The 15,615-nt window shown below is 38.0% G+C and overlaps 1 protein-coding gene across 1 annotated transcript in view; it reads right to left on the bottom strand.

The window, feature by feature from the left end:
• The window catches only part of SRD5A2 (steroid 5 alpha-reductase 2), a 65,904-nt gene that overhangs the window by 25,958 nt on the left and 24,331 nt on the right, over positions 1-15,615 (bottom strand). The gene's annotated exons all lie outside the window — the stretch shown is intronic.

Genomic DNA, 15,615 nt, shown 5'->3' with positions numbered 1-15,615 from the left:
ACATAATAAAGGCCATATATGACAAACCCACAGCCAACATCATCCTCAATGGTGAAAAACTGAAACCATTTCCACTAAGATCAGGAACAAGACAAGGTTGCCCACTCTCACCACTATTATTCAACATAGTTTTGGAAGTTTTAGCCACAGCAATCAGAGAAGACAAAGAAATAAAAGGAATCCAAATTGGAAAAGAAGAAGTAAAGCTGTCACTGTTTGCAGATGACATGATACTATACATAGAGAATCCTAAAGATGCTAGCAGAAAACTACTAGAGCTAATCAATGAATTTGGTGACGTAGCAGGATACAAAATTAATGCACAGAAATTTCTTGCAGTCCTATACAGTAATGATGAAAAATCTGAAAGTGAATTTAAGAAAACACTCTCACTTACCATTGCAAAAAAAAGAATAAAATATCTAGGAATAAACCTACCTAAGGAGACAAAAGACCTGTATGCAGAAAACTATAAGACACTGTTGAAAGAAATTAAAGATGATACCAACAGATGGAGAGATAGACCATGTTCTTGGACTGGAAGAATCAACATTGTGAGAATGATTATACTACCCAAAGCAATCTACAGATTCAATGTACTCCCTATCAAACTACCACTGGCATTTTTCACAGAACTAGAACGAAAATTTCACAATTCGTATGGAAACACAAAAGTCTCCGAATAGCCAAAGCAATCTTGAGAAAGAAAAACGGAGCTGGAGGAATCAGGCTCCCTGACTTCAGACTATACTACAAAGCTACAGTAATCAAGACAGTATGGTACTGGCACAAAAACAGAAATAGAGATCAATGGAACAGGATAGAAAGCCCAGAGATAAACCCACGAACATATGGTCACCTTATCTTTGATAAAGGAGGCAAGAATATACAATGGAGAAAAGACAGCCTCTTCAATAAGTGGTGCTGGGAAAAGTGGACAGCTACATGTAAAAGAATGCAATTAGCACACTCGCTAACAGCATACACAAAAATAAACTCAAAATGGATTAAAGACTTTAATGTAAGGCCAGACACTATAAGACCCTTAGAGGTAAACAAAGACAGAACACTCTATGACATAAATCACAGCAAGATCCTTTTTGACCCAGCTCCTAGAGACATGGAAATAAAAACAAAAATAAACAAATGGGACCTAATGAAACTTAAAAGCTTTTACACAGTAAAGGAAACCATAAACAAGACAAAAAGACAACCCTCAGAATGGGAGAAGGTATTTGCAAATGAAGCAACTGACAAAGGATTAATCTCCAAAATTTACAAGCAGCTCATGCAGCTCAATATCAAAAAAACAAACAACCCAATCCAAAAATGGGCAGAAGACCTAAATAGACATTTCTCCAGAAAAGATATACAGATTGCCAACAAACACATGAAAGAATGCTCAACATCATTAATCATTAGAGAAACGCAAATCAAAAGTACAATGAGACGGGGCTTCCCTGGTGGCGCAGTGGTTGAGAATCTGCCTGCCAATGCAGGGGACACGGGTTTGAGCCCTGGTCTGGGAAGATCCCACATGCCGCGGGGCAACTGGGCCCGTGAGCCACAACTACTGAGCCTGCGCGTCTGGAGCCTGTGCTCCGCAACAAGAGAGGCCACGATAGTGAGAGGCCCGCGCACCGCGATGAAGAGGGGCCCCCGCTCGCCGCAACTAGAGAAAGCCCTCGCACAGAAACGAAGACCCAACACAGCCATAAATAAATAAGTAAATAAATTTATTTAAAAAAAAAAAAAAAAAAAAAGTACAATGAGATATCATCTCACCCCAGTTAGAATGGCCATCATCAAAAAATCTACAAACAATAAATGCTGGAGAAGGTGTGGAGAAAAGGGAACCCTCTTGCACTGTTGGTGGGTGGTGCACTGTTGCACTGTAAATTGATACAGCCAGTACAGAGAACAGTATGGAGGTTCCTTAAAGAGCGAAAAATAGAACTACCATACGACCCAGCAATCCCACTACTGGGCATATACCCTGAGAAAACCATAATTCAAAGAGTCATGTACCAAAATGTTCATTGCAGCTCTATTTACAATAGCCAGGACATGGAAGCAACCTAAGTGTCCATCAGGAGATGAATGGATAAAGAAGATGTGGCACATATATACAATGGAATATTACTCAGCCATAAAAAGAAACGAAATTGAGTTCTTTGTAGTGAGGTGGATGTACATAGAGTCTGTCATACAGAGTGAAGTAAGTCAGAAAGAGAAAAATAAATACCATATGCTAACACACATACATGGAATATAAAAAAAAAAACGGTCATGGAGAACCTAGGGGCAAGATGGGAATAAAGACACAGACCTACTAGAGAATGGACTTGAGGATATGGGGAGGGGGAAGGGTAAGCTGGGACAAAGTGAGAGAGTGGTATGGACATATATATATACTACCAAATGTAAAATAGATACCTAGTGGGAAGCAGCCACATAGCACAGGGAGATCAGCTCAGTGCTTTGTGACCACCTAGAGGGGTGGCATAGGGAGGGTGGGGGGGGGGGAACACATGAGGGAAGAGATACGGGGACATACGTATATGCATAACTGCTTCACTTTGTTATAAAGCAGAATCTAACACACCATTGTAAAGCAATTATACTCCAATAAAGATGTTTTCAAAAAAAAGCTAAGGAAGAATATAAACAGCTCATGCAGCTCAGTATTACAAAAACAAACAACCCAATTCAAAAATGGTCAGAAGACCTAAATAGACATTTCTCCAAAGAAGACATACAGATGGCCAAGAGGCATGTGAAAAGCTTCTCAACGTCACTAATTATTAGAGAAATGCAAATCAAAACGACTATGAGGTATCACCTCACACCAGTTAGAATGGGCAGCATCAGAAAATCTACAAACAACAAATGCTAGAGAGGGTGTGGAGAAAAGGGAACCCTCTTGCACTGTTGGTGGGAATATAAATTGATACAGCCACTATGGAGAACAGTATGGAGGTTCCTTAAAAAACTAAAAATAGAACTAACATATGATCCAGCAATCCCACTACTCAGCATATACCCAGAGAAAACCATAATTCAAAAAGACACATGCACCCCAATGTTCATTGCAGCACTCTTTACAATAGCCAGGTCATGGAAACAACCTAAATGCCCATCGACCGACAAATAGACAAAGAAGATGTGGTAAATATATACAATGGAATATTACTCAGCCATAAAAAGGCACGAAATTGGGTCATTTGTAGAGACGTGGATGGATCTGAGACTGTCATACAGAGTGAAGTAAGTCAGAAAGAGAAAAACAAATACCGTATGCTAACTCATATATGTGGAATCCAGAAAAGTGGAACAGTTGAACACTTTTGCAAGGCAGAAATAAAGACACAGATGTAGAGAACAAATGTATGGACACTAATGGGGAAAGCGGGTGTGTGTGTGGGTGTGTGTGGGATGAATTGGAAGTTTGGGATTGACATATATATACTAATATGGATAAAATAGATAACTAATAAGAATCTGCTGTGTAAAAAAAATAAATAAAATAAAATTCAAAAAAAAAGCTAAGGAGAAAAAAATAGATATATTGCACTTCATCAAAATTAAGAACTTTTGTACAGCAAAGAACATTATTAAGAAAGTAAATTGACAATCTACAGAATGGGAGAAAATGTTTCCAAAGCAATATCTGATTATGGTTTTATATCCAGATATATAAAGAACTACAACACAGCAACAAAGAGAAACAACTCAATTAAAAGGGCAACGGATTTGAATAGACATTACTCCGAAAAAGATAAACAAATGTTCAATAAGCACATGAAAGGATGCTCAACATCTTTAGAGATTAGGAAAATGTCAACCAAAACCATAATGATATACCACTTTAAGGTAACTAGGAGGGCTATAATTTAAACAAAAAAGAAAAGAACAAGTGTTGGTGAGGAGAAATTAGAACTATTATACATTGTTGGCGGGAATGTAAAATGGTGTCGCCACTTCAAAAAAAACAGCCTGACAGTTCCTCAGAAAGTTAAACAGAGTTACCATATGACCCAGAAATTCCACTCCTAGGTATCTACCCTAGATAAATGAAAATGTATGTTAATACAAAACTTGTACACAAATGTTCATAGCAGCATTATTCATAGTAGCCAAAAAATAGAAACAATGTCCATCAACTGATGAATAAACAAAAATGTTATAAATCCATACTGATGGCATATTATTAAACTATAAACCACATGGATGAACCTTGAAAACAGTATCTTAGGTGAAAGAAGCTAGCACAAAAGCAACATATTTTATGATTCCATTTATATGAAATATCCAGAATAGGCAAGTCCTTAGAGACAGAAAGTAGATTGAAGGTTGGCAGGGGATGGGGAATTAAGGAATGGGGAGTGACTGTTACCAGGTACAGGACTTCTTTTTGGGGGGATGAAAATATTCCGGAATTAGATAGTGGTAATGATTGCACAATTTTTTGGATATACTAAAAACCAGTGAATTGTACATTTAACATGGTGCATTTTATGATATGTGAGTTACATCTCCATTTTTTAGGTTAAGTAAGAGAAAATCCTGGCAGTGGAGCACAGAGGTTAAATTGTAGGGCCTCTTCCACTTACCAGATGGATGACCCTGTCACTTAACTTCACTACGTCTGTTTCTTCCTCTACTCATTTCATAGCGTTGTAAGGATTAAGTGAATTAATATACTCAAAGTGCTTAGAACAGGACAAATAATAAAAGCTGAGTAAATATGTTATTTTTGTAAACATTATCTTTATTAGGTTGTTGTTGACATTACTCTTCTATTCAGGTACAGGATGTTCCTTTCCACATATTTGGGTCTTTTTTTGTGCATCCCTCAGTAGGTTTTAAAGTTTTTTCATATATATTTTGCACATTTTTAATGTTTAAACCCAAGGGTTTTTACAAAGGGTTTTAAAAAGTTTTTTTTCTTTTTTAAATTGTGTTACTGTAAATAGGATTTTCCATTTACATCTGTAACTGTTTTACATATACAAGAAGGCCTTTGATTTTTTAACATTTTGTTAATTTTGTTCCCAGCCACATCCTGAACTCCCTTATTATTTATAATAGTTTTTCAGTATATTTTCCAGGTCTATCAGCATCTGCAAATAATGTTACACTCCTCTCTTTAAAAAGAATCTGGAAGCATTTGTTCTTTGACCATGCTCTGGAATGACATAAATAGCACCAGAATTACCCATATTTAAATATTTGGTAGAAGCCCTTTGTGAAATCTACCTTGGACTGTATTATTGGGAGGAGGAGTTGTTAATATTATTGATCATATTTCTATTTCTCTCATGGTAATCGGTTTGTTTAGATTATCTACGCCTTCTGGGGCATCCTAATAAATTCTGGAAAATTTATATTTTCATAGAAAATCATGCATATTATTCAAGCTTTTGAATGCATCTGTAAAAAACTAAGATAGTATTTTATGACACTTTTAAACTTCAGTATATTTGCTTATTACTCCATCACCACAAGGATTCTATATGCTGTCTTTTCATAGCCACAGATGTATGCCTACCCTCTTCCGACCCCTGGTAACCACTAATCTGTTCTCCCTTTCCATAGTTTTATCATTTCAAGAATATTACGTAAATGGACTCATAAATATGTAACCTTTGAAATCAGCTTTCTTCACTCAGCATATCTCCCTCGAGATTCATCCAAGCCCTAAGACATATTTGTTAGTGAAAAAAGAAAGCTGTAAAATAGTATCTAAAATTTGCCACCTTTTCATAATCAAGAAAGGGAAATAAGTATATACATATTTGCTTATTTTTATAAAAACTTTATTGAGATAAAATTAACATACCTAAAATTCACCCTTTTAAAGTGCACAATTCAGTGTTTTTTAGTATATTCACAAAGGTGTGCAGCCATCACCACTATCTAATTCCAGAACATCTTCATTACCACAAAAAGAGACTCCATACCTAGTGGCAGTCAATCCCAATTTTTCCCACTCCCTAGCCCCTGGAAACCAGCGATCTATTGCTAATATCTGTCTGAAAGGATTTGCCTGTTCTGAATATTTCATATAAATGGAATCATATAATATGTGGTCTTTTGTGACTGACTTCTTTCATTTAGCATAATGTTTTCGAGGGTCATCCATGTTGTATCACTACTTAATTTCATTTTTATAGCCAAATAATAGTTAATTGTATGGATATATGACATTTTGTTTACCCATTTGTCAGCTCTTAGAAATTTGGGTTGTTTCCACTTTTTTTTTTAACATCTTTATTGGAGTATAATTGCTTTACAATGTTGTGTTACTTTCTGCTGCATAACAAAGTGAATCAGCTATATGTATACATATATCCCCATATCCCCGCCCTCTTGCATCTCACGCCTACCCTCCCTATCCCACCCCTCTAGGTGGTCACAAAGCACCGAGCTGATCTCCCTGTGCTGTGCAGCTGCTTCCCACTAGCTATCTATTTTACATTTGGTAGTGTATATATCTCTATGCTACTCTCTCACTTTGTCCCAGCTTACCCTTCCCCCTCCCCATGTCCTCAAGTGCATTCTCTACATCTGTGTCTTTATTGCTAATCTGCCCCTAGGTTCATCAGAACTTTTTCTTTTTTTTTTAGATTCCATATATATGTGTGTTAGCATACGGTATTTGTTTTCTCTTTCTGACTTACTTCACTCTGTATGACAGACTCTAGGTCCATCCACCTCACTACAAATAACTCAATTTCGTTTCATTTTATGGTTGAGTAATATTCCATTGTATATATGTGTCACTTCTTCTTTATCCATTCACCTGTCAATGGAACTTAGGTTGATTCCATGTCCTAGCTATTGTAAATAGTGCTGCAATGAACATTGTGGTACATGTCTCTTTTTGAATTATGGTTTTCTCAGGGTATATGCCCAGTAGTGGAATTGCTGGGTCATATGGTAATTCTATTTTTAGTTTTTTAAAGAACCTCCATACTGTTCTCCATAGTGGCTGTATCAATTTACATTCCCACCAACAGTGCAAGAGGGTTCCCTTTTCTCCACGTCCTCTCTGGCACTTATTGTTTGTAGATTTTTTGATGATGGCCATTCTGACTGGTGTGAGGTGGTTGCTCATTGTAGTTTTGATTTGCATTTCTCTAATGATTACTGATGTTGAGCATCCTTTCATGTGTTTCTTGGTAATCTGTATATCTTCTTTGGAGAAATGACTTTTTAGGTCTTCTACCCATTTTCGGATTGGGTTGTTTGTTTTTTTGATATTGAGCTGCATGAGCTGCTTGTATATTTTGGAGATTAATCCTCTGTCAGTTGCTCCATTTGGAAATATTTTCTCCCATTCTGAGGGTTGTCTTTTCATCTTGTTTATGGTTTTCTTTCATGTGTTTGTTGGCAATCTGTATATCTTCTTTGGAGAAATGTCTATTTAGGTCTTCTGCCCATTTTTGGATTGGGTTGATTGCTTTTTTATTATTGAGCTGCATGAGCTGCTTGTAAATTTTGGAGATTAATCCTCTGTCAGTTGCTTCATTTGCAAATATTTTCTCCCATTCTGAGGGTTGTCTTTTCGTCTTGTTTATGGTTTCCTTTGCTGTGCAAAAGCTTTTACGTTTCATTAGGTCCCATTTGTTTATTTTTGTTTTTATTTCCATGTCTCTAGGAGCTGGGTCAAAAAGGATCTTGCTGTGATTTATGTCATAGAGTCTTCTGTCTTTGTTTACCTCTAAGGGTCTTATAGTGTCTGGCCTTACATTAAAGTCTTTAATCCATTTTGAGTTTATTTTTGTGTATGCTGTTAGCGAGTGTGCTAATTGCATTCTTTTACATGTAGCTGTCCACTTTTCCCAGCACCACTTATTGAAGAGGCTGTCTTTTCTCCATTGTATATTCTTGCCTCCTTTATCAAAGATAAGGTGACCATATGTGCATGGGATTATCTCTGGGCTTTCTATCCTGTTCCATTGATCTCTATTTCTGTTGTTGTGTCAGTACCATACTGTCTTGAATACTGTAGCTTTGTAATATAGTCCAAAGTCAGGGAGTCTGATTCTTCCAGCTCCAATTTTTTTCCCTCAAGACTGCTTTGGCTATTCGGGGACTTTTGTGTTTCCATACGAATTGTGAAATTTTTTATTCTAGTTCTGTGAAAAATGCAAGTGGTAGTTTGATAGGGATTGCATTGAATCTGTAGATTGCTTTGGGTAGTATAGTCATTTTCACAATATTGATTCTTCCAATTCAAGAACATGGTATATATCTCCATCAGTTTGTATCATCTTTAATTTCTTTCATCAGTGTCTTATAGTTTTCTGCATACAGGTCTTTCGTCTCCTTAGGTAGGTTTATTCCTAGGTATTTTATTCTTTTTGTTGCAATGGTAAATGGGAACTATTCCTTAATTTCTCTTTCAGATTTTTCACCATCAGTGTATAGGAATGCAAGAGATTTCTGTGCATTAATTTTGTATCCTGCTACTTTACCAAATTCATTGATTAGCTCAAGTAGTTATCTGGTAGCATTTTTAGGATTCTCTATGTATAGTATCATGTCATCTGCAAACAAGGACAGTTTTACTTCTTTTCTGATTTGGATTCCTTTTATTTCTTTTTCTTCTCTGATTGCTGTGGCTAAAACTTCCAAAACTATGTTGAATAATAGTAGTGGGAGTGCGCAAACTTGTCTTGTTCCTGATCTTAGAGGAAATGGTTTCAGTTTTTCACCACTGAGAACGATGTTGGCTGTGGGTTTGTCATATATGGCCTTTATGATGTTGAGGTATGTTCTCCCTATGTCTACTTTCTAGAGAGTTTTTATCATAAATGCGTGTTGAATTTTGTCGAAAACTTTTTCTGCATCTATTGAGATTATCATACAGTTTTTATCCTTCAATATGTCAATATGGTGTATCACATTGATTGATTTGTGTATACTGAAGAATCCTTGCATTCCTGGGATAAACCCCACTTGATCATGGTGTATGATCCTTTTAATATGCTGTTGGATTCTGTTTGCTAGTATTTTATTGAGGATTGTTGTATCTATGTTCATCAGTGATATTAGCCTGTACTTTTCTTTTTTGGGACATCTTTGTCTGGTTTTGGTATCAGGGTGATGGTGGCCTCGTAGAATGAGTTTGGGAGTGTTCCTCCCTCTGCTAATTTTGGAAGAGTTTGAGAAGGATAGGTGTTAGCTCCTCTCTAAATGTTTGATAGAATTCACCCATGAAGTCATCTCGTCCTGGGCTTTTGTTTTTTGAAAGATTTTTAATTACAGTTTCAATTTCAGTGCTTGTGATTGGTCTGTTTATATTTTGTATCTCTTCCTGGTTCAGTCTTGGAAGGTTGTGCTTTTCTAAGAATTTGTCCATTTCTTCCAGGTTTTCCATTTTATTGGCATATAGTTGCTTGTAGTAATCTCTCATGATCCTTTTACTTCTTCAGTGTCAGTCGTTACTTCTCCTTTTTCATTTCTAATTCTATTGATTTGAGTCTTCTTTTTTTTCTGATGAGTCTGGCCAATGGTTTATCAATTTTGTTTATCTTCTCAAAGAACCAGCTTTTAGTTATATTGATCTTTGTTATTGTTTCCTTCATTTCTTTTTCATTTATTTCTGACCTGATGTTTATGATTTCTTTCCTTCTGCTTATTTTGGGGGTTTTTTGTTCTTCTTCTCTAATTGATTTAGGTGTAAGGTTAGGTTGTTTATTTGAGATGTTTCTTGTTCCTTGAGGTAGGATTGTATTGCTATAAAGTTCCCACTTAGAACTCCTTTTGCTACATCCCATTGGTTTTGGGCCATTGTGCTTTCATTGTCATTTGTTTCTAGGTATTTTTTGATTTCCTCTTTGATTTTTTCAGTGATTTCTTAGTTATTTAGGAGCGTATTGTTTAGCCTTCATGTGTTGGGTTTTTTTTTGACAGTTTTTTTCCTGTAATTGATATCTAGTGTCAAAGTGTTGTGGTCGGAAAAGATACTTGATATGATTTCAATTTTCTTAAATTTACCAAGGCTTGATTTGTGACCCTAGACATGACCTATCCTGGAGAATGTTCCATGAGCACTTGAGAAGAAAGTGTATTCTGTTGTTTTTGGATGGAATGTCCTATAAATATCAGTTAAGTCCATCTTGTCTAATGTGTCATTTAAAGCTTGTGTTTCCTTATGTATTTTCATTGTGGATGATCTGTTCATTGGTAAAAGTGGGGTATTAAAGCCCCCTACTATTATTTTGTTACTGTCGATTTCCCTTTTATGGCTGTTAGTATTTGCCTTATGTATTGAGGTACTCCTATGTTGGGTGCATAAATATTTACAATTGTTATATCTTCTTCTTGGATTGATCCCTTTATCATTATGTAGTGTCCTTCTTTGTCTCTTGTAACATTCTTTATTTTAAAGTCTATTTTATCTGATATGAGAATTACTACTCCAGCTTTCTTTTGATTTCCATTTGCATGGAATATCTTTTTTCCATCCCTTCACTTTCAGTCTGCATGTGCCCCTAGGTGTGAAGTGGGTCTCTTGTAGACAGAGACAGCAGCATACATACGGTCTTGTTTTTGTATCCATTCAGCCAGTCTATGTCTCTTGGCAGGAGCATTTAATCCATTTACATTTAAGGTAACTATTGATATATATGTTCCTATTATCATTTTCTTAATTGTTTTGGGTTCGTTTCTGTATGTCTTTTCCTTCTCTTGTGTTTCCTGCCTAGAGAAATTCCTTTAGCATTTGTGGTAAAACAGGTTTGGTGGTGCTGATTTCTCTTAACTTTTGCTTGTCTGTAAAGTTTTTAATTTCTGCATTGAATCTGAATGAGATCCATGCTGGGTAGAGTAATCTTGGTTGAAGTTTTTTCCCTTTCTTCACTTTTTTTTTTTTTTTAAATAAATTTATTTATTTATTTTTGGCTGTGTTGGGTCTTCGTTTCTGTGAGAGGGCTTTCTCTAGTTGCGGCAAGTGGGGGCCACTCTTCATCGTGGTGCATGGGCCTCTCACTATCGCGGCCTCTCTTTTTGCGGAGCACAGGCTCCAGACGCACAGGCTCAGTAGCTGTGGCTCATGGGCCCAGTTGCTCCGCGGCATGTGGGATCTTCCCAGACCAGGGCTCGAACCCATGTCCCCCACATTGGCAGGCGGACTCTCAACCACTGCACCACCAGGGAAGCCCCCCTTTCCTCACTTTAAATATGTCCTGCCACTCCCTTCTGGCTTGCAGAGTTTCTGCTGAAAGATCAGCTGTTAACTTTATGGGGATTCTTTTGTATGTTATTTGTTGCTTTTCCCTTGCTGCTATTAATATTTTTTCTTTCTATTTAATTTTTGATAGTTTGATTAATATGTGTCTTGGCATGTTTCTCCTTGAATTTATTATCCTGTATTGGAGTCCCTGCACTTCCTGGACTTGATTGACTATTTCCTTTCCCATGTTAGGGAAGTTTTCAAGTATAATCTCTTCAAATATTTTCTCAGACCCTTTCTTTTCCTCTTCTTCTTCTGGGACCCCTATAATTCGAATGTTGCTGCATTTAATGTTGTCCCAGTGGTCTCTGAGACCATCCTAAATTCTTTTCATCCTTTTTTCTTTATTCTGCTCTATGGTAGTTATTTCCACTCTTTTATCTTCCAGGTCACTTATCCATTCTTCTGCCTCAGTTATTCTGTTATTGATTCCTTCTAGAGAATTTTTAATTTCATTTATTGTGTTGTTCATTATTGTTTGTTTGCTCTTTAGTCCTTCTAGGTCCTTGTTAAATGTTTCTTGTATTTTCTCCATTCTGTGTCTGAGATTTTGGATCATCTCTACTATCATTACTCTGAGTTGTTTTTCAGGTAGACTGCCTATTTCCTCTTCATTTGTTTGGTCTGGTGGGTTTTTATTTTGCTCCTTCATCTGCTGCATATTTCTCTGTCTTCTCATTTTCTTTAACTTACTGTGTTTGGGGTCTCCTTTTCACAGGCTGCAGGTTCATAGTTCCTGTTGTTTTTTGTGCCTGCCCCCAGTGGGTAAGGTTGGTTCAGTGGCTTGTGTAGGCTTCCTGATGGAAGGGATTGGTGCCTGTGGTCTGGTGGGTGGGGCTGGATCTTGTCTTTCTGTTGTGCAGGGCCACATCCAGTGGTGTGTTTTGGGATGTCTGTGAACTTAGTATGATTTTAGGAAGTCTCTCTGCTAATGGGTGAGGTTGTGTTTCTGTCTTGTTAGCTGTTTGGCATGGGGTGTCCAGCACTGGAGCTTGCTGGCTGTTGGGTGAAGCTGGGTCTTAGCGTTTAGGTGGAGATCTCTGGGAGAGCTCTTGCCGATTGATATTACATGGGGCTGGGAGGTCTCTGGTCGTCCAATGTCCTGAGCTCAGCTCTCCCACCTCGGAGGCTCAGGCCTGACACCAGGCCAGAGCACTAAGACTCTGTCAGCCACATGGCTCAGAGGAAAGGCAGAGGAAAAAAAAAAAGGAAAAAAATAAAATAAAAATATAAAAAATAAAATAAAAAATTTTTAATTATTAAAATTAAAAAATTAAATTAAAAAAAGAGCAGCCAAACCAATAAACAAATCCACCAATGATAACAAGTGCTAAAAAAGTAAACTAAGATTAGCATAAAAATCATAAAGAAATCAGTAGCAGACAGCAAACCCCAAGTCTACAGTTGCTCCCAAAGTCCACCACCTCAATTTTGGGACAATTCTTTGTCTATTCAGGTATTCCACAGATGCAGGGTTCATCAAGTTGATTGTGGGGATTTAATCCCTGCTCCTGAGGCTGTACAGAGAAATTTCCCTTTCTCTTCTTTGTTCACACAGCTCCTGGTGTTCAGTTTTGGTTTTGGCCCCAACTCTGCGTGTAGGTTGCCCTCAGGCATCTGTTCCCCACCCAGACAGGACGGGGTTAAAGCAGCTGCTGATTATGGTGCTCTTGCTCACTCAGGCCGGGGAGAGGGAGGGGTATGGTAGTCTTAATTGGAATGTGGGGCAAGCCTGCAGCATCAGAGGCTGGCGTGACGTTGCAACCGCCTGAGGCATGCCATGTGTTCTCCCGGGGTTGTCGTCTCTAGATCACGGGACCCTGGCAGTGGTGGGCTGCACAGGCTCCAGGGAGGTGTGGATAGTGACCTGTGCTTGCACACAGTATTCTTGGTGGCTGAAGCAGCAGCGTTAGCGTCTCATGCCCGTCTCTGGGGTCCAAGCTGATAGCCACGGCTCATGCCCATCTCTGGAGCTCGCTTAGGCAGTGCTCTGCCTTCTGTGGGCACATGGAGAAGGAATCCTCTCTCCTCATGCACCTCAAAACCATGGTCTCTTGCCTCTTTGGCAGGTCCAGACTTTTCCCCAGACTCCCTCCCGGCTAGCTGTGGTGCACTAGCCCCCTCAGGCTGTCTTCACACAGCCAACTCCAGTCCTCTCCCTGGAGTCTGATCTCTGAAGCCCAAGCCTCAGCTCCCACCCTGCACCCACCCCGAAGGGTGAGCAGACAAGCCTCTCGGGCTGGTGAGTGCTGGTTGGCACTGATCCTCTGTGTGGGAATCTCTCCGCTTTGCCTTCTGCACCCCTGTTGCTGAGCTCTCCTCTGTGGCTCCAAAGCTTCCCCCACCCCACCCACCCCCATCTCTGCCAGTGAAGGGGCTTCCTAGTGTGTGGAAACTTTTCCTCCTTCACAGCTCCCTCTCCGAGGTGCAGGTCCCTTCCCTATTCTTTTGTCTCTGTTTTTTCTTTTTTCTTTTGCCCTTCCCAGGTATGTGGGGAGTTTCTTGCTTTTTGGGAAGTCTGAGGTCTTCTGCCAGTGTTCAGTAGGTGTTCTGTAGGAGTTGTTCCACATGTAAATGTATTTTTGATGTATTTGTGGGGAGGAAGGTGATCTCCACGTCTTACTCCTCCACTATCTTGAAGGTCCCTCTCTGTTTCCACTTTTTAACTACTATGAATAATGCTGCTATGAATATTCACATCTAAGTTTTATGTGTATGTATGTTTTCATTTTTCTCAGATAGATACCTAGGAGTGGAATTTTGGGGTCTTATGGTTAACATTTTGAGGAATTGACAAAATATTTACCAAAGTGACCATATTTGCTTACTTCCCCCCCCCAAAAAAAAACCCTGAAAGGATAAATGAGAAAGTAATTTTAAAAGATACTTACCTATAAAGGGCAGAAGGATGGGAGGGGATAAAGAGTGGAAGGGATTGACATGAAGTGAAACATTGCTGAATTTACCTTCTTCATATAGTTTTGAACTTTTGACCATGTAAATGCCTTTAAATATAAAAAAAGATATCAAATATCAAATATCAAAAAGTGAAGAAAGCAAATTGTAAAACTGAAAACAAACCAAAATATCGATATGAACCCAATTGTATATAAAACCAGTAACACACACACAAAAAGAATAATTTCAAGTGACATTTGAACATAGTGCTCTGACCATATAGCCTTAGTGGGCTATATTCATTCTAAGCACAGAAAGAATGGCAAATATATAATAAATTTTAATTTATTCTATTTTTACCAATAATAATGGTATTGTAGCTTATAAATTATTTTATGAATATTGTCAGATAGAGAAAACAAGGAAATGTGCTATGTGACTAAGAACTAAGATTTTCAGTGTAGAAGACACAAATATAAAATTAAATGAAAAGTTGTAATGTTAAATTTGAATTGAAAATATCAGTATGGATCCATGACTTTTAAAACTGGCCCACTCGAAGATCTAGGAGAAATGGCACACCAGCAACAAAAACACACTAAGCAACTGGGTCTTCATTTGTAAATACCATTACCTAAAGGAAGCAGGGCACCACGGAGAAGTAGCTCATTCTAGATCAAAGTTAGGAAAAGTACAAGGTTGAGTCAGAAATGTTTTTTGTGTTGGAAAATAAGGAAACAATTGAAGATTAAATGGGAGACAGGAGTTGTCAAAATTACATAGATGCCAACTGGAAAGGAATTCCACTGGCCAAATTTGTGACCAACTGGGTATCAAAAAGAATAATGACCATAGTTGATTATAAACATATGTAAATGGAGGTTAATCATTACTACCTCACTGGATTCTTATAAAAATTAAATAAGATGGTGTAAGAAAAATTGCCTGACACAGGATAATTGCTAAACAATTTGTTTCTCCTCCTATTTATATAGGTTATGAAGCTTTGAGGGTGTGAAGGTGGCTTAAGTTCTTAAAGGGAAAGGGTTTTAGAAGGCTAAAGAAAGCCTATTAAAAGATAGCTGTTGGCCTCCCAATGTGGCCCTGTCAGTGCCAACAATGCCCTCAAAACAAGCCCAAAGGCAAAGTCCTTGCCTTTTGAAAACCCAGGACATAGTACATGTAGCCATTTTCCAAATTAAATCATGTATCCATCCAACCTCTACCTTCTGGACGTTATAAGTTGTTTGGTTTTTTTTTTTGTTTTTTTTTTGGTAATTCTTTTTTTTTAATTAATTAATTAATTTTTTAAATAGAACTTTAGTTGCTGCATGTGGGATCTAGTTCCCTGACCAGGGATCGAACCCTGGCCCCCTGCATTTGGAGCACAGAGCCTTAGCCACTGGATCACGAGGAAAGTCCCCAGACTGTCTAAGTCTGAATGCAAAGTCAGTACTCAATCACTTCTCATC

This window comes from Balaenoptera physalus, assembly GCF_965194825.1.
Source record: "Balaenoptera physalus genome assembly, chromosome: 15".
Lineage (NCBI taxonomy): Eukaryota > Metazoa > Chordata > Mammalia > Artiodactyla > Balaenopteridae > Balaenoptera > Balaenoptera physalus.
The sequence above is the reverse complement of the archived record's forward strand: the minus strand, read 5'-3'. Positions and strand labels throughout refer to the sequence as shown.